We start from the raw sequence: 19,170 nt of genomic DNA on the forward strand, positions 1-19,170 counted from the left end.
GCCTATTCCTGGCAAATATCCCTATCTTTCTGGCAAATACACCCTGGCTCCAAACTTGGCCAGCGGCTACCACCAGCCTCATTTATCCTTACCTCCACATAAAGTGCTGAGTGATGTCCAGCTCCAGCCCCCTACCCTGATGCTCCATAAAGCCACTACCTAGCGTTGCCAGCCTCCAGGTACTAGCTGGAGATCTCTTGCTATTACAACTGATCTCCAGTCAATAGAGATCAGTTCCCCTGGAGAAAATGGCCACATCAGCAATTGGACTCTATGGCATTGAACTCCCTCCCCTCCCCAAACCCCGCCCTCCTCAGGTTCTGCCCCCAAAATCTCCCACCGGTGGTGAAGACGGACCTGGAAACCCTGCCACTACCAAGTTCGGAAGGATGTTGCTCAGCACCCAAAGCACCCCTTCACAGCCCCATCCCGCTGTAAAGCCAGTGATGTTATGATCAGGACACACCCTCCACCACACCTAGTGGCTCAGTGTGTTTGCTGCCTAACTTGAGCACATGGACACATGGACACATGAAGCTGCCTTATACTGAATCAGACTCGTGGTCCATCGAAGTCAGTATTGTCTACTCAGACCGGCAGCGGCTCTCCAGGGTCTCAGGCTGAGGACTTCCACATCACCTACTTGCCTAGTCCCTTTAACTGGAGATGCCGGTGATTGAACCTGGGACCTTCTGCATGCCAAGCAGATGCTCTACCGCTGAGCCACGGCCCCTCCCCAACCCACCCTAACCCGGCCAAACTAGTTATGACCTAAACCAGGCCTAGTTAAAGCTCACAATTTTCCCCACTAACCCAAACATCACAAAGCAGATGAAAAAAAGGTCCTGCCCATTTGCCAATCGGGAAAAGCCCCAAAATTCTTGCTTGGCCTCATATGGAGACTGGCCAATCCCATGATAATCAAGGGTGGATGGGTAGGTCCGCAGCAGGCAGAAAATGCCGCTGCATGAAGGTGAGGCAGCAAAAAATATCCTCAACCTGCTGCTCCCCCATTGCATGGCTGCTTCATCCCCCAACCAATCGAGCCTCAAGCTTTATTTGAAGCTGGGCTGGGACAAATCAATCCAGGGCTCAATGGCCATGAATGTCTCTTCTCAAGTTTGTAGAAAGTTCTGCCTTGTCAGTTCATGGCTCTAGTCTCTGGATTTGTCTCTGCAGATGGGCCCACATTAAGGTAGATTGATGGTATTAGAAATTGGCAGGCTCATATGAAAGCAGGAGGCCAATTAGAAATGCTAGTTCCGAAACATTTAGGATATTTGGAACTAGAACTTTGAATTGAGCCCAGAAACTGGAAAGCAGTGGAGAGAATTTTATATGGGCAAGATAGGTTAACAGGATCCTTGAGCAGCATAGCTAATGGGACACCAAGGGGGGTTATTTAATGATATCTGATCCCTCAAGTAGCACCTCCTACCCTTCCCACCCTTTTAACAATGTGGAACTAGCTGGTTGCTTTGGAGCCATGCAGAATTTGTTTGGGGTACTCTCAGATTGGGGTACAACCTTGGGGTACAACTTCCCCAGGGAAGTGTGCCTGGCCCCCTCACTTCCAGTATTCAGGAAGCAGTTGAAGATAGTTTTATTGAGAACTGCATTTGACTAAGTTAGTTTTTATTTATTGGCAGTCCTAATTGAGATTTTAAATTGTGGTCTTTTGTCTGTTTTTTATCAGTGTTGTTTTATTTACATTGTAAGTCTTCTTGAGTTCTGCAAGGTAGAAAGGCAGCCAATACACGTTTTAAATAAATAGATAGATAAATTGTTTGGTGCCTGGGTATCTGAAAGACAATTTCCTCCTGTACTATCCAGTCCTCTCAAACCCTGCTCTCTGTGCTCCTGCCTTCAGAGGGGAGGTGTGTGGGGATTAGAGACAGGACATTTTCTGTGGTGGCACCTCACCGCGGGAATGCCCTCCCCTTTGAGGCTTACCTGGCACCTACTTTACTTTAGGCATCCGGGGGGAAAAAACTGTTAACCCAGGTTTTCTCTTAACAGCTTTTTAAATGTTTTTAAGCTTCTGTTCTATGGATAGTTTTTATGCTATTGATATCAAATGGCTTATTTTTAATGGACTGTTTTTATAGTGTTATCTTGTTAAAATTATGAGCCACCTTAAGCAGGACTCTCAAGAGGTGGCATAGAAATCTCCCAAATAAATAATTAAACAACATTAACTAGGCCTGATCCTGAGGGGTTATTTAAGCCCTACCTGGGATTGTCAGGATTAGTATTTGTTATTAAATTGGATTGGTAACACACACACCCTCCCCATACATATGAGGATCATATGAAGCACTCATGGCTGTGTGATCCCAGGGGGCTGCATAGGGATGAATCCCTCATTTCTGGGCATCGTCACTGGAACCTTTACCTGGGCAGTGTGGCATGAAGAGGCTGATGGGCAGCAGAAGTTGGTACAAGCAATTAAAATCAACACATAGCCTACAAAGGTGTTGAACATCGAGTCAGGGTAGCTCACACACTTTTGGGAAACCCACACTAAGTGGGAAATGGGATTAATAAATGGTGCAGTTCAATTTTAATAAATAATTCCTCGTTTAGCCTAAGTATAGTTTCTGGTGTCTTCATATTGGGGCATGGGAGCAAGTATTCTGTTTGACTTTTGTGCTAAATAAACCTAAGTTAGTTTATGGGTGATTCATGGAACAGAGCAGAGAAAATATATGATTTCCTCTGATGCTTTTTCTTTCCCTTACGAAAGTAAGTGAAAATGTGCTACAGCAAACCCTATACCAGGGGACCTATTCATTCCATTATAGTACAATTTCTGGAGACTCATAAAGAGAAGAAACACTAGGCTTGTTGTTTAGAGAATTAAATGTGGATTGTGACTCTCTGAGCTATAATTTACTGGGAGGGAAATATAACTATTTGTTTTGAAAACAGAAAGAAAACAAAATCCATTTCACTCATTTTTATTTTCCACATTTTACTGGAATGTGGTAGATTATCAATGTGTTAGTGCTGAATGCCAAAGAAATATGAAGCAAATGTGTTAGAATATAAAGCTTAACGGAAACTATTCAGGTTTTTATTGGTATTTTTGGCAGCAATAAAATGCCTCCACTTTGGGGTGATTCTTCATTGGCCTCTGAATATTTTCTGAATATTCATTCATATTCATTTTTCATTTGTGATCATTCTCAGCCTTCACTTATTGTCTGTGTCATGCAGCCATATTGCCTATATAGGATAATTCTGGGATATCCATGTGACCTCTGTAAGCAGTGGGGAGGAACAGCAGCCAGGAAATTTATTTGTTTGTTCCTTGACTATTTAAGTGATACTTAAAACAGACACATTTTAAAAGTGAATATTTCTAAAAAAAAAAAAAAAAAATCTACCCTGTCAAAATTTCTCATTTCTACCAGAAGTCAGAATTGGAGAATATTCTTTGCAGCTCTTGTAGGAGATTTTCTTTAAGTATTAATGGTAAGAATCTAGAGAATGTCAAAAGTTCCAGGATTCAGAATTGAAGTATGAAGAGTACAAATATTTTTATTTAGAATTTTATTAGATTTCTTCCTTAGAAAAAAATCACAGCTACAGGACCAATTTGGATGCTGAAATGAAACTGGAAAGCTCATGAACTTATTAACCAATGTCGTGTAGTGGTTAAGAGCGGTGGTATGGAGTGGTGGACTCTGATCTGGAGAACCGGGTTTGATTCTCCACTCCTTAACATGAGAGGCAGAGGCTAATCTGGTGAACTGGATTTGTTTCCCCACTCCTACACACAAAGCCAGCTGGGTGACCTTGGGCAAGTTACGGCTCTGTTAGAGCTCTCTCAGCCCCACCTACTCCACAGGGTGTCTGTTGTGGGGAGGGGAAGGGAAGGTGATTGTAAGCCGGTTTGAGTCTCCCTTAAGTGGTAGAGAAAGTCGGCATGTGAAAACCAACTCTTCTTCTTCTTCTTCTTCAATATCCATTTACTTATGAGATTTTTTTTAGGACTGTATCAGATGTAACTTGCCTTGTCCACATGATGCCTGAAAACTTTCTTCCCAAGTCCAGACATATGCTGGTATTACCAAGACAGGTTAGTCTTTTAAACAGCGATGAAGCTTTATGTGTGATATTATAGTTTTTGTACCTTCTGTGCAATTTAGTCATGGGTAGCCCAATTCTAAGGGGTGGTGGTTAATGAGCACCTGGAGATGGAACAGCCATGCTGCCTCCAGAGAAGCTTGCACAGCAAGCCGAAAAAGCAATTTTGAAGAAAACCCCATAATGTTCCATGGAGCTAGGCCTGCCTTTTTGCAGGCATAACTTGGTACCTTTTACCCTGGCATGAGCTCCTGCACTGGGAAAACACTGCCAGTGAGGCTGCGCCAGCACCTAAACATGGGGCTGCCACACAGCTCCCAAGGACCAGCATACATGCCCCTGTGCCGGCTTTTGTACCACTTTAGCTGTCTCAAGTGACAGTAACACCAGTGTACAGGTCACACTGGCTCCTACCCCCTCCCCTCTCCAGTTAGGATTGCACAGTAAGAATCCTAGGGATTTTTGAATATTCTCTTTTAGAGAGTCCAAGACACTAATTCCAAGAATTCTGTAGGAATAGAGGCTATGGTTAAAATATATCCCATTCTTCTCTGTCAGCTAGAAATGCTATTTATTATTTCAAAACTTTCTGCAGTGTTAATGAAAGAACGCATTCCATTCAAACCAAGTGCTGAAAACCCACTGCAACAATCTGGTGCTTATATTTTTAAAATGACTGCAACTACTAAACACAACACTAGAAGGTTATAAATGGGTAGGGTTGCCAACCTCCAGGTACTAGCGGGAGATCTCCTGCTATTACAACAGATCTCCAGCCGATAGAGATCAGTTCACCTAGATAAAAATGTAAAAAATAAAATAATGTGGAAAAAAAATAATGTGAAAATAAAATAAAATAAATAGATAGATAGATAGATAAAATGGCCGCTTTGGCAATTGAACTCTATGGCATTGAAGTCCCTTCCCTCCCCAAACCCCAGCCTTCTCAGGCACCACCCCCAAAATCTCCCACTGATTGTGAAGAGGGACCTGGCAACCCTATAGATGGGCAAAGACATGGGAAGTGTTGCTAAATGGTCAGCCACATTGCCTGTGATAGTGACTGAAATTTCCAATTCTGTGAAGTTCATAGTTATTTTCCTATATTTATTCAAGTGAAGTTGCCTACCAAGCCAACATATGCATTTTAATGGTGCAATTTGCAGATGTGACAAAAAGTAGAATTCCTGCTGAAAAGCTGAAGGGGTGCCCTCCTCTTTTCTGCTGCTATTAGTTCCTATAATGGCTTCCAAGATGAGATACCATAGCAAATAGTACAAACAACATGCTGGTGATGCATGAACTTCCACCAACTGCTTGAGAAATGGAAGCAGATGTGGACGGTAGGAGGTTACTTCACTCTAGATGGAGTTTTAGTAATTGGAAGAAAAATAACATTAACCACTGGGGAAGACATTAAGAGGAGATGTCTGGAGATTTTATTTTTTTTTATTTTGTTTTAAATTGCCCTGCTATTAGGAAATTACAAATTGACAATCAAAACTATAATTTTGACAGTATAAAGGAATCTCCAAGTAATTCATCATCATTTGCAGTGACAGATTTGCTTTGAAACTTAATACAATGGATCATCGTAAGCAAGAAGAAGTGACAAAACTCTTTTAGTTAAATGCCTGTAGAAGACCCTTCTTAGGCCTGATTTGTTCATTGTTAGTTTAGCAGGAGAACAGTTTTTCCATGATATGGTTCCATACCACTCTGATAACCTCTATAGAAAGGAGTCACACACTCCGTTGCATTCAAAGCCTGGCTGCTGTCATTGATGGACTCCATTAAGAAAAGAAAAGAAAACTGTACCTCTGGAAATTGTCTCCCTCCTCCCCAAAATTAAGCTATCATTTATATTAGACTTGAAATGATTCTTTCAGAGAACTTCCTTTTATTTTTATTTAATAATTTGATGTCCCCTAGTGTACTGATTTTCATCAAAATCTTACAATGCCTTCTTTACTCTCAACAGAAAACCCTGCAGAAATCAAAGAAGCTTATCTCTATCTTTATAGCTTAGGCACTTATCTTCATCACACAGAAGACGTGAAATGCCCTTGACTCCAGCTTCTGCCTGTGTGAATTATAAACAGCTTTTACACTTGTGATGGATGTATTGAATCAAAAGGTCCCAATTTTACAGGAAGTTAAATTTACACAACTCACATGTGGACACTTGAGCTCCATTTTCCCTGTATTATTTTAAATACCAAAATATGTAAATACAACATGGCTCCCTCTGCTAATTTTCACTAGTCTGCTCTGAAAAGCTATTGCCTCTCACACCTTGAAAAAAATACTTCAGTTATGCATGAGTTAAATTAAGGATTATTAAACCTGTAAAAACTGAAATGAAACTAATTAACTTATCCCACATGTTGGTTTCCTAACAGAGTATTAAAAGTGTTCACCAGCATTTGAGCAGCCCCAATTTGGTTCCAAGCTCAGAGTAGGAACTTAGCCTTTCCACACTTATCATACGCACAAAAATGTGCCTGGAGATGCACATCAACATCAATTCCCCCCTCACTGGTCAGCAACATGTGGGTTCTTCCAGCAATGAGAGTCATTTCCCCAGACCCTTGATCTAATTGAGTGGTAGCTGTGAAATGGCACGAAACTAAAAACAAAAGGGGAACATCATAGTCTATCATAGTTAATAAAGACTGTGCAGATGGTTCTGCTTAGCTTCGTCTTTTTTGTTCATAGCAATTTTCTCTTATTAGATAACCTGAATTACACTAAAAATCACAAATTGCATGATTTGCACCATGAAAGGTAATGTGGTGTATATTTGGGGACCCTTCGTTCATTGCTGTGTGACTTGATCAGTTTAATTTTGGAATATCTATAGGATCATTTCAGCTTCTTTAGAAGAGCAGAGCTTTCTCTTGTATTAATGTAAAATAGAAATATATTTATCCCACATATCCACATCTTGAGGGTTGTTGTTTTTTGTTTGTTTGTTTTTTTTACAAAATTATCATTTATAAATATACAAGATTTCTTCTGGTGTCCAATTTAATGCACATTTTATACAACCATTATAAATATCTGTACAGGAATTATGCCACTTTGGGGTATCCATAATGGGATCTTGACAATAATTGTCTTGCTTCCTAATTGTATTCTAGTATGAATTATCAAACAGTAGATAGGAGGAATACTGTCTTATTCAGATGCCTAATTATTATTTTCACAAGTTTGTCATTGATGGCGGAAAACAGTGATTCTTTTTTTGTGACAAGAGATTGAAGTCTAAAATTATTTTGTGTAGTTGCCAATACATACCTATGAATCTAAAGCTATGATTGCTGATGTCATCAGCATGAGGCCTGGGCACTGAATTTGTCAATTGTCAACTTTTTGGGGGGCTGTAAATAAATGTGATTGTTTATGGACCCCACTAAAAGTGAAATGATATATAGTTATATATGCTGATATGTTATGCAACTTCAACCTCTTGCCAATATTACTTTGAAACTATATGAAACTATATGGCTTTGTTATTAGTTCATATCAGGTCACATTAGGGATGAAATTTATATGATTCCATTGAAAGTGTCCTATTCTTTATGACTCATTTCAAAGCCTGGCTGCTGTCGTTGATGGACTCCATCTTGATGATTATTCTAAGTGACACTGAACTACTGAAATACCAGTAATAACCCTTCTCAATGAGTCAATTGACCTATCTCAACATGTTATGATAATCTAGAGTTTCTTGTGTCTGTCTGCAGCTATCTACTATCTGCCATTCTTTGTGTCCCTTACGAAAGGGTTTGGGGAGAAAGACGCAGGCAGTGAAGCAGAATATCTAGTGGAGTTGCTATGGTAATTTAATAAGAGATAAAAAGAGTAATAATGCAGAATTTAGACAGCCTGAGGTTGAGGTGCTTTTCACTTAGTTTATAGCCAATAAGACCTGTTTTATCACAATAGTTTCAACTTCAATAATTACTGGAATATGGTTATAAAATTAAATCAGCAATGTGCCCTTAAAAAATCAGGAGGTGGGGACTAGGACTTTCATTATATTTACCAAAAGTTTTCTTTTGGAAGTGACATAATATATATGCTATTTCAAGCAATGCACAGGAAGACTCTGGGAAGTTTAATATATGTTGTCCTAGATTTCAAATCAAGGCATAAATTGGTCAAAACAAAAAGGTTGCAGCAGCCAAACAACAAGAATATGAATGAGTTATTAACTACCAAAAGCAGCTGAAAAGAGCAATATAACAAAAGTAAGTAGAAAATATTTTAAAGGTTATGAAGAACATACTGAAAGGAGAATCAAATGTGATCTGAAAATACACTATTATATATTTCCTGTCACATTTATGTCACCCTGGACTCCTTGGAGAAAGTGAAAGATAAAAATGTGTGTATACATACATATATACATATATACGTATGTATGTATGTATGTATGTATGTATGTATGTATGTATGTATGTATGTATGGCATAAAAGTTTTCCTCTCATCATTTTTAAATCTCGTAACAACCCTGTGTGGTAGGGGAGGCTGAGAGAGGCTGACTAGCTGAAAGTCACTCAGTGAGCTTCATGGCTGAGTGGGAACTGAACCTATAGATCCTAGGGCGAAAACACATGGTCGCTTTAGCCTCCTTTATTCCCCGTTTCAGCCAGGATCGAATGCACGTTCGGCAAAATGCATGCTTTCGATCCTGGCTGAATCCTGCTTGAAACAGGGAATAAAGGAGGCTAAAGCGACCATGCGTTTTCACCCCTAGTCTAGCTCTCACAGCAGCACACCACATTGGCTCTCAACAAAGTTTTAGATTTAGCCACAGAAAACAAGCAGTGCTTCCTAAACAGGTCTACTCAGAACCCTACTCTAGTCTATCCACTGGGGCTTACTTCCAGGGAAGTGTACTTAGAATTACACGAATATGGGGGCTACCGCATTATGTATTCCCAGTGATGTATTAAGAGTTTGAAAATGTTATAAAAAAATACTGTTCACACTTTCTATGTATTCCCACCGATGTATTAAGAGTTTGAAACTGTTATAAAAAATACTGTTCACACTTTGTTTGGCCCCTTTAGCTGTGAAGACGTCTTCCAACCATTTTTAACCATGGCATCCAAAAACCCTTTTAAAGCAATGTTTTTTATAACATCTTCAAACTCTTAATAAATCGCTGGGAATACATAATGCTGTAACCCCCTGTATCACAACTATCAAACTGTGCTGTTAATTTTTAAAATATCAACTGGGATGTTATTCCATTTCATCACCCGTGTCAATATGTTAGTTACTATAACGTTTTCTGCCTCACACTAATTTTCAGGAGTTGCTGTTGCTTTATTTTTATCCTGTTATAATCGGATAGTTAAAAAAGATGGCGGGTTGACACTGAGTGCCTGCTATGTGGCAATTTTTGCAGGCATTGTTTTGCAGGTATTTGCAAATATCATTAAGGGTTCCAATGAAATACTCCTTTGGAGTGACCCTATAATGAACAGCATGTTTTTCCTAGGATAGAACTGGAAACTAGGGCTGTCGATTCATTTCGTCCAAACCGAACAAACAGCCGAATTTCCCCTGATTCGGGAGTTTTCAGTTCGGATGGAACCGAACTCAAAAAAAGGAGGGAAAAGGACGCGCCGAATTTGGCGAGTTCCGGGGATCGCCGGATAAATTTGGCAGGTTTGGCATTCCCCAAACCTGCCTTTTCCTGCCTTTAAAGACCCCCTGCCCGGTTTCCTGGGAGTCCCAGGAAACCAGGCGGGGGGTCTTTAAACTGCTCCACGCTGCTTGGGCGTGGGGGGGGGTTAAAATGCTCCAGGCAGTGCGGAGCACTTTAAAGACCCACCGGCCGCTTGCCCGGGACTCCCGGGAAGGGGTGCGGTGGGTCCCTAAAGTGCTCCATGCTGCCTGCCCAGGCAGTGCAAAGCACTTTAACCCCCCCCCCCGTCTTGCTTCCCGGGACTGCCAGGAAGCTGGGCAGTGGGGGGGGGGTTAAATTGCTCTGCTTCTTGGGTCCTGACACTCAGCTGTTGGGCGGGGGACCAACAGCTGAGCGGCGGGACCCAGGCAGCGGAGCAGTTTAAAGACCCCCCCTGCCCGGTTCCCTGGGAAACCGGGGGGGTCTTTAAACCGAATTTGTTCGGGAATGCCGAATTTCCCACCGAATTCAACATTCCCAAACAGGGGGGGGGGTCGGAATTCGGCCGGACCTGACCCAAGTCGGGCCGAGTTTGGCCGAATCTGAACAGGCCCGAATTTTTTTTCCAACTGGAAACCAATTCTGAAATAGTATCAAAACTAGGAATAGTCCTAAAAGACTTCAAAGAGGAATTTCAAATGAAATTGGTATTTGAATTTTGCCACTAAAATGTGGATATATCAATGATGACTTTTCTGGAGTGGGGAGTGGATCAGTATCCCACTCACTGCTGAGAATGAACTTCTGATCCAACCCCACCCCATCCCCTCGGAAAAAGTACAATACAGTGAAGCTGGAGATCAGAAGTCCTGCTTCTGATTTTCATCTTTGCCGTAACTCAGCCTTTCAGGAATGCAGCAATTTTTACTTGGGGAGGGGGGATCAGAAACCCATTTTCAGCTGTGAGTAGCTTCTGATACACTCCACTCCCCTTGAAAAATTGTTGCATCCTAGCAAGGCTGAACACAGTGCAGATGAACACTAGAAACACATCTTCTGATATCTAACTTTGATGGTAACTGTTTTTTCAAGATTAATCAGAAGCTCAGTCTCAGTTGGAAGTGAGCTTCAGATCTACCCCTCCAAACATTTTTTTTAAATTCTGCCCCCCTAAGTCTGGGAGGCTGCTGTAGGCTAGTGTTAAGAGACAGCAAATCAATAGAGATCACCTCCCTGCCCTAAGCTTCTTGCTGTCTCCCAGCCTTAGAAGGACACAGTTAAATATTGTTTTCAGGTAACCCAAAGCAAAACTATGCTATAGACTATCGTGTTTTGACTGTAATACTTTTTAAAAAGTGGTCGGGTTGATTTAAGTGCCAAGGCACAATCATTAGGATTGACCACGAAGATACCGTGCTCTAACCCGACTGTCAGTGCATGAGACTGGGCGCTTTCTTATCACCCTCAGCTCGGGCAGACGTGTTCACCCGAAGCAGCTGGAAGTTTATCTTGTGTCCTGTTAATTCTCAGAACTTTGAACTTCACTTTGTATATTTTCTAGGGACTTTCTATTGACATTATACATTTGTTCTGCAATGTTTTATTTTGCCTGTTATTTTGAATAATCACCAATTAGCTATCAGTGCTGTCTTTTGTCTTTCAGTACCTGGATTTTGGCAACCCTAACAATCATGGAAAAGAAGAACTTCAAAAAGATGTCTGACATGTTACTGAGTCAACTTTATGGTATCACATTATTTGGAATGAAATAAAATGAATCAATGAACAAGAAATTAAATTATAACATTCTACAAAAAGAAGCCAACTTTGCACCCAAGATGTGTTTTAATGGGACAGGGATGGAGGAAAATCCAGGTTTTTAATTTGATCATGCTGAAAATCCATTTCAAGATTAGCAAATATATTGACTTAAAGACATTAGTGACTCAATATTTTAAAATAACCCTTTGATGTCAATACTAAACCACACAAAAACTTCTACTTAATCACAGATCTAAATTAAGCAATTCAATACAAAAATGTACCAACAGCTACCAAGAGGCCTCTCGTCTTTGCTAATAAACAACAGGGCCACATAATTCATTGCTTATTTAACTCGAGGCCATCAATGAAGGCTTCTTCAGCAAAGAACATTGGTGAAAACTTTCCAGTCTCAACTTCTGATGGACCAGATAGGATTATTTAAATAAGAAGAGGTCTGTAGATTATTATGAATAGTTTACATGTTATCCTGAGCTCTTAAAAGGCAAGGGGGACATACTGGAATTGCAGTGAGCAGAAGGATGGGGATGAATGGTATTCAAATCCCTGTTGCACCTGTCCACAGCCTACTCCCTTCTTCTGAAGGCCAATGATGAATAACATTAATGTATATGACCTTATTAATAGGGCTGCTAGGTCTCACTTCATCATCGGCAGGAGGTTTTTGGGGTGGAGCCTGAGGAGGATGGGGTTTGGGGAAAGGAGGGACTTCAATGCCATAGAGTCCAATTGCCAAAGTGGCCATTTTCTCCAGGCGAACTGATTTCTATCGGCTGGAGATCAGTTGTAATAGCAGGAGATCTCCTGCTATTGGCAACCCTACTTATGAAGAAGACCTTAATATTAATTGGCCTTTTAAATATAATTCATGATTTAAAAAATGGGCACAAACCCAACAACAGTCTGCTCTTTTTGTGTTCCACCCTGGCCATTCTGTTCAGTGAATGTCACAGTGTCTATGTATGACAATAGCAGATTCTCTAATCTTCTGAAACCTTCTGTTGACAGTGGCAGACGGTTCACCCATTTCTTTGCTGGCTGATCTGAGTTGGTACATAAAACAGCCTGCACATTCTGCCTGTCTGCTGCTATTCCGAAAGGAAAGCTTACAAAGAGTGACACTTGAATCCTGATCACAGTGTGAGTTGTGATGAAACCAGTGAAACAAGATCAGACTAGATGGCAGCAGCATATTCACTTGAACCCTCTAAAGCAGAGACAGTGTTGCTTCCTGTTGAGACACCACCAATAAAAATTGTCCATCATTATAGCTACTTTCTGTACTAGGCATATTTGAAAGACAAATTGTACTGTGGTAAGGTTTGTACTGTGTCAAACAGTTTCTCATGTTGATTTTCAGGTTTTGGAGGTTGAAATATTTCCATGAAGTCCCCTTAACTGTGGGAATATTCACCCAAGTTTCTGCCAGAGTTTCCTCATGTTTGCTGTTGCTTCATTGCCATTTTTTTCCCCTGATATTTCTTAAATCATAAGAAAACCTAGCCAATAAAGGATCATGGGATGAATGGTATAATATCACAGCATTATATGAGCGGCGGAGACTAATCTGGTGAACCAGGTTGGTTTCCCCACTTCTACACATGGAGCCAGCTGGGTCACCGTGGGCAAGTCACAGCTGACTTAGAGCTCTCTCAGCCTCACCTACCTCTCTTGTGGGGAGGGGAAGGGAAGGTGATTGTAAGCCAATTTGATTCTTCCTCAAGTGGTAGAGAAAGTCGGCATATAAAAACAACTCTTCTTCTTCTTCTTCTCCTCCTCCTCCTCCTCCAATAGGATTTATGTGATAAGCACCCAAGAAGGAAAACAAAGTCAATTCAGAACGTGGGCACTTTACTTCATTTATAGCCCACCTCTCTTGCTGAGAGCCAGTGTTGTATAGTGGTTAAGAGTGGCAGACTCTAATCTGGAGAACTGATTGATTCCCCACTCCTCCACATGAAGCCTGGTGGATGACCTTGGGCCAGTCACAGTTCTCTCAGAACTCTCTCAGCCCCACCTGCCTCACAAGGTATCTGCTGTGGGAAGAGGAAGGGAATGTGATTATAAACTGCTTTGAGACTCCTTAAGGTAGAGAAAAACAGGGTATAAGACTCAGACTCAGAGCATCCATATAGTTTAGAAGCAATTGCTGAACAGCTGCTGAAATAGTATGAGGAACATTTTTTTACAATATCAAAAATATTAAACAAAATCAATGGCAACTGGCAACTTCCCACACAGCCTAATTAGTTTTCAATATATTGCCCAGTACCAGAAGAATCGAGGAGCCATGTGGTGCAGAGTGGTAAACTGTAGTAATAAAGTCAAAGTTCTGCCCATGACCTGAGCTTGATCCCGACAGAAGTCACTTTCAAGGAGCCGGCTCAAGGTTGACCCAGCCTTCCATCTTTCCCAGGTCAGGGAACCTGAAAGCCTTGCTTATAATGAGATGGCTGACAGGTGGATGCACATTGTTTTGGATCCAATATTTTCTTGTTTTCTGACACATCCACATGATAAAATGTTGCATCTGTGTTGTGACATTTCCAACATTTCCCATTAAAGTTTTTTTTTCTATTTGGGTGTGATGTACCATCTAAAAACATTTTATACCAATTCTCTCTTAATACTGTAAACTTGATTTCAATAGTCCAAAGATTCTTCCACTAACTCATATGTATATTTCCTCCAAAGTTTTGCATCCATTTTATCATTCAGTCTTCAACTTGCTCTTTTACTGTATAGAGCTGACCCAGTTGATCATAACGTTAGCCCTTCCAGCAACCGTTTGGGGTATGATGCAAGCAAAGTGGGGGGAATGCTTGAGGCAAACAGCTATAAGGAGCACAGGGTGAGAAGCCTAGACTGGTTTGGAGAGAGTGGACAGGGAGAAGTTTTTTCTCCTTCTCCCATAATACTAGAATGTGGGGTCATCTGCTAAAGCTGGAGGGTGAGAAATTCAAAACAGATAAAATGAAGTATTTTTTCACTAACTATGTTTTGTGGAACTCCCTGCCCCAAGATGTGGTGATGGCTGCCATCTTGGAGGGCTTTAAGAGGGGAGTGGACATATTCATGGAGGAGAGGGGTATTCATCGATATTAGTTAGAGTGGATACTAGTCATGCTGCATACCTATTATCTCTAGTATCAGAGGAGCATGCCTATTATTTTGGGTGCGGTGGAACACAGGCAGGATGGTGCAGTTACGTTCGTCTTGTTTGTGGCTTCCTGGGAGCCCCTTGTTGGCCACTGTGTGAACAGACTGCTGGACTTGATGGGCCTTGGTCTGATCCAGCAGGGCCTTTCTTATGTTCTTATGACTGATCACAAAGATGGGGGGGTGCCCCCAGCTGCTGCAGCACTCCACACTCTCCAAGATTTCTGGTCAGCCAAAGCCTGATTGAAGGGCAAAAAGAGGCATCCCTTGCCATGCTTTTAAAGTAGCTCCTGGGTTGCTCATCCCACAAAGGATCTCCACCTTATGTGTGCAGCAGGCTGGAGGCCACTGCACCAAGACTTGCCCCCTTGAGGAATCTGCAGCCACTGAAGACCCTCATTGCCTTGTGCCACCAGAGGAGGCCGCCACACGAGCCAGGGCAGGAAGAAGCTGCTGGAAGCGGAACCTTACCACCACTGTATCCTCAACGCCACTGAAAAGAAGTTGCCATGGATCTGCTGTTGTTGGGATGTCTTATGCTGCTGGAGGAACACCACCACATTAAGTCACTGCTGCTGCAGGGGGGATGCTGCTGGGATGCAAGGATCTCTACCAAAACATGCAGCCGTCCTTGAAATCTAGCCACCACAGCTGTTGAGAAAGCTGCTGCTGCAGGATCACCGATCACCAGGCTCCTTCGTGCCAGCTTGGAGGTGATGAGACAGCCTCCCTCAGTTTGAAGCTACTTCAAGTAAAAACTAAACAAAATAATGGTGTCAAAACAGCATCAATCTGGGCAACAATGGCAGTGAACAGGCACAAAAACATTGTGAAGGAGTGCAAGATAAGATTTTTTTATATACCTTTCTGGACTTCCAGAAATGACAGTGTTCACAATGAAAACTCAGTTCCATGACAATTCAGCACAGAGCTATTGAGAAACACACCTGATTCTATTTTTTTATATTAAAAATATCAAGGTCATTGCTCTTTGAATAAAGTGGAATGATGACACATACAGTTACAATTGGCTTCTTTGAACTGCTAGAATTTTTAGCATTAGGTATGCAAAGCTTCTACAAAGGTCCACATATCAGAGAAGTAGCTAATGGGTGAAAGTGTTCTGCTGAATGTTTAACTAACCTTGGACTCGGCATATTTGGCTTAATGAAGTTCTATGAGCCAATTTCTGTTCTCAGTTTAATCAGCCCAAACCCTTTTAAAGATTAAGTTTGTGGCTTCTAGCAGAAAGAAGAAACCTGTAGCCTTAAGTCTCAAAGAAATAAGATGAATATTCATAACCAACCAAAGAGGCTGAGCTCCTGAATGGAGAGGGTTTTTTGGTGACAAGTCAGAAGGAACATAAATATGTAAAAGATCAATGGTCCATCTAGTCTAGCATTCCATTTCTGGTAGGGGCCAGTGAGGTGCCAAAGAAGCCCATAAGTACGGCCAACAAAGCTCAAAGAAGTTCTTGCTGTTTATCCTAATGCTTCTACTGCCTTCCTTCCTTCCTTCCTTCCTTCCTTCCTTCCTTCCTTCCTTCCTTCCTTCCTTCCTTCCTTCCTTCCTTCCTTCCTTCCTTCCATTTCATTATTGTGTGTGTTCCCTCAAACTTCCCCAGTTTTATTTAGATCCCCATTCTATAAAGGAGGCCTTCTTGCCTTTTGTGGTTTCTTCATCTCCTCATTAACCATGCCTGCCTCTTTTTACCATTGTTTTTACCCTTTCCTAGGGATGCTTGAATACCCATCAGTTTGGCTCATGTCCTGGTCAGCAGTCGTGAACAAGGAGCTGATTATCCAGTGATCTGACTGTTCTTACACTGGGTCATGGCTATTTGACAGGCTGCTTCCCTGTATTCATTCCTAACAGTGCAGTACAGTACAATTGGCTTTTCCAGCAGCCATGGCTGGCAATTTCCCTGCCTGCCATTGGAAGGCTTTTGGAGGTTTGTTTTTTAAAAAATCAGTAAATGGTATCATTTGATTGCAACCTAACATCCTAGCAATGTATTGCTATGATTGCTGAAGTCCTGCTAAAACAAGGTAAGCCTCTATCCTTTTCCACTGCATAGTTGTAAGGAGGGAAATGCAAGCAGCAGCTTTCCTCTTACTACTTTGCAGTGGAAGGATCTTACACCATCACTAATTTTGTGCGCAGGCACTGAGGTACAAGTGAGGTAGGCCAGAATAAGGGCTGGCCAAGTCTCTCAGCTAAACATGACAACTAGTGAATCCAGACACCCAGAATAGAACAGCCATGCAGATGCATAACAATAAAGGAGTAACAGAATAATATGGCCTTTCATAGATTATAAATTATATAATTAATATCATTATTTATAATATGTGTCTGGATACAGGTGCAAGAAGCATCTGAAAATGGCAAGAAAGTCAAACTAATACAAAAGTGATGATATTGTTCAAAGGCCTGCATTGGTTGGAGTCCCACTGATACCATTATATATGAAAAACTTGTAATCACTCTTTTTTATATTCTTAGTTATAACAAAAGGCAGTGAACCTCCACTATCACAGTTATTATATATTTTAAGGAGATATTACAGTATAGGTAACTTTGTGTGGTATTGGAAATAAGATAGTTAGGTAGCCAAACATGTGAGCCCTATCTGGTAGGACAGCTAGCTATTGTTGGAATATGATTTTGAAAACCAATAATCATGGAGCATCTTCTTTGAACATGCTTCTTGACTGTGACGTGCTTACTTTTGAAAAGAAATAATGAATGTGCTCTCTTTTAATTGTCTAGATAGAATCTAGTATTGGCATATTCTTTTAATTTAGTCAGTGTTAAAAGTGTAATTAATTATGTTTTAACAAAAAGATAAAATGAAAGCAAGAATCCCTTAATTATATGTTTACCCCCAAAATATTGTTGAGGTGTGCCTCTTGCCAGGAGATTAATGACCTGGTATGAGAAAGCTAAGTAGACCCTAGGGCAGGGGTGGGGGATGTCAGGCCCGGGGGCCGTATAAGGCCTGTGAAATCATTTGGTCTGGCCCTTTGTGGATGCTGGCAGATCTCTAGCTCAGAAGGATCTAAGACTGGCGATCCGCCCCCTCCCATAGACAGGAATTGCCTCTATTCAAGGTGGATGTGAGTTTGTTTTGCTGAGAAAATGAACCTTTTTCCCCCCTTGCAGAAGAGTCGTTAGCTATGAAGCTGCTAGGACCGCCCAAGAAACTGTATTAACCTCTTCCCACCCGGGCCGTGGAGAAACTATATGGCAGACACTCGGAGCCGCCTCCGGTCGTGCCTCTTGGTTAAATGTTTGACCAAATATAGCAGGCTAATTTTTAAATTGATAATTTTGTATGGCCCTCGAATGATGTTATAAATATCCAAATGGCCCTTGGCATAAAAATGTTCCCCACCCCTGCCCTAGGGTTTCTTAAATGCATGCCTGTATCTGAATCAGGCATAACCAGAGTAATCTGGAACAGTGTGATTGGTCCTACATCACACAGCAAGCTTCCATGGCAGAGTGGGGATTCAAACTTGGGTCTCCCAGAGCCTAGCCTGACACTTTAACCACTATACCATACTGGCCTCAAAAGACAGAGAAAGTATGCAGCTGCAGAATGAGCACAAGAAGGTCCAAAGTGAAGATACTGAGGCAGCTACCAGAATGCTACAGTTATCATAACAGAGGATCCTATTACAGCCACAGTAAAAAAAAAAAAAGGACCAAAGAGCACTATGTATCTAAAGCAATTCCTGTATTAGGTGTCTTAAAATTTTAGCTGCTTTGAAAGGGCTGAACTCCCACAGGAAGTGATGGCTTCAGGCCTGAAGGAAGAAGCCTAGGAACATTTCACCATGCACAGCTTTAAAAATATTCTCCGTGGTTAGCATACTCAAATATTTTAAATGATCTGTAGGTCATGAGGGCATTTTACTTTCCCAGTCAGTAGTACAAGGGGTACAGGGCATGTTTCTTATCAAAGTTTGAACTACGTACAAAGACTTTGCTAAAGCTGTAAGAGAGCACTCAAAAGGGGATGTCAAAGTGGTTCACATGCAGATATTTCTAACTTTCTCTCTGTCACGAACAGGCAAAAGCTGTCCATTGTGCAACAGCTTAATAAATCATATATGTAAGATCTACCAGGGAAAATCAATGAAAATTGTACTCCATAATTACAAACAATGTATATTTTGGCTCACATGACATTGCTCTCTGTGGTAAGACAAATAACATGAAAGACATGAAGAGTCAAAGTAGATTATCTAACTTGTGTTTGTTGACTATCCACAGAGAATAGTCAAAGAAATGTCCCAAGGAGAAATTTATAAAAGTAGTTATCCACTGTGTTAGTCAAAATCCTTGGCTAATCCAGTCCAGAAGAAAATTCAGCTCTTGTTCAAAAAATAATTTACTTTGTATTTTGTTTACTTTTAAACTATAGACAGACATATATTAATGAAGTAGTCAGACCTGTTACAGACTTGATGCCCATAACCAAGTA

This window comes from Euleptes europaea, chromosome 10 (genome assembly GCF_029931775.1).
Source record: "Euleptes europaea isolate rEulEur1 chromosome 10, rEulEur1.hap1, whole genome shotgun sequence".
NCBI lineage: Eukaryota > Metazoa > Chordata > Lepidosauria > Squamata > Sphaerodactylidae > Euleptes > Euleptes europaea.